Source organism: Penaeus vannamei, chromosome 2, assembly GCF_042767895.1.
Source record: "Penaeus vannamei isolate JL-2024 chromosome 2, ASM4276789v1, whole genome shotgun sequence".
NCBI lineage: Eukaryota > Metazoa > Arthropoda > Malacostraca > Decapoda > Penaeidae > Penaeus > Penaeus vannamei.
In genome coordinates this window covers 39,569,097-39,569,585 of record NC_091550.1, presented here as the reverse complement: position 1 = coordinate 39,569,585, position 489 = coordinate 39,569,097, and positions in this window count along the sequence as shown.

Here is a 489-nt window from a genome sequence, read left to right as displayed (position 1 = left end):
TGATATGTATATATATATATATATATATATATATATATATATATATATATATATATATATATATATATATATATATATATACATGTGTGTGTGTGTGTGTGTATGTGTGTGTGTGTGTGTGTGTGTGTGTGTGTGTGTGTGTGTGTGTGTGTGTGTGTGTGTGTGTGTGTGTGTGTGTGTGTAGGCTTAAAAATGCCAACACACACTGACAAAAATATAGACACATGAAATATATAAAGTATGCACGTATACATATACGCGTGTGTGTACACATGTGCGAGCGTCCTCGCCGAAGCTAGCGTGGCCCCTGCCGGTGGCCACAGCCCTTCCTTCGAGGCGAGTACCTTTCTCCAACGCCAGGCAGACGCGTCACTGCCATTCAAAATCCGGCTGTTGGAGACGCTGATGGAGACGAGGCCGCAGCCGTCTGAAGGCAGGCAAAACGTCGTAGTTGCATCGGTCCGTTATAACAGTATGGAACAGTGATCT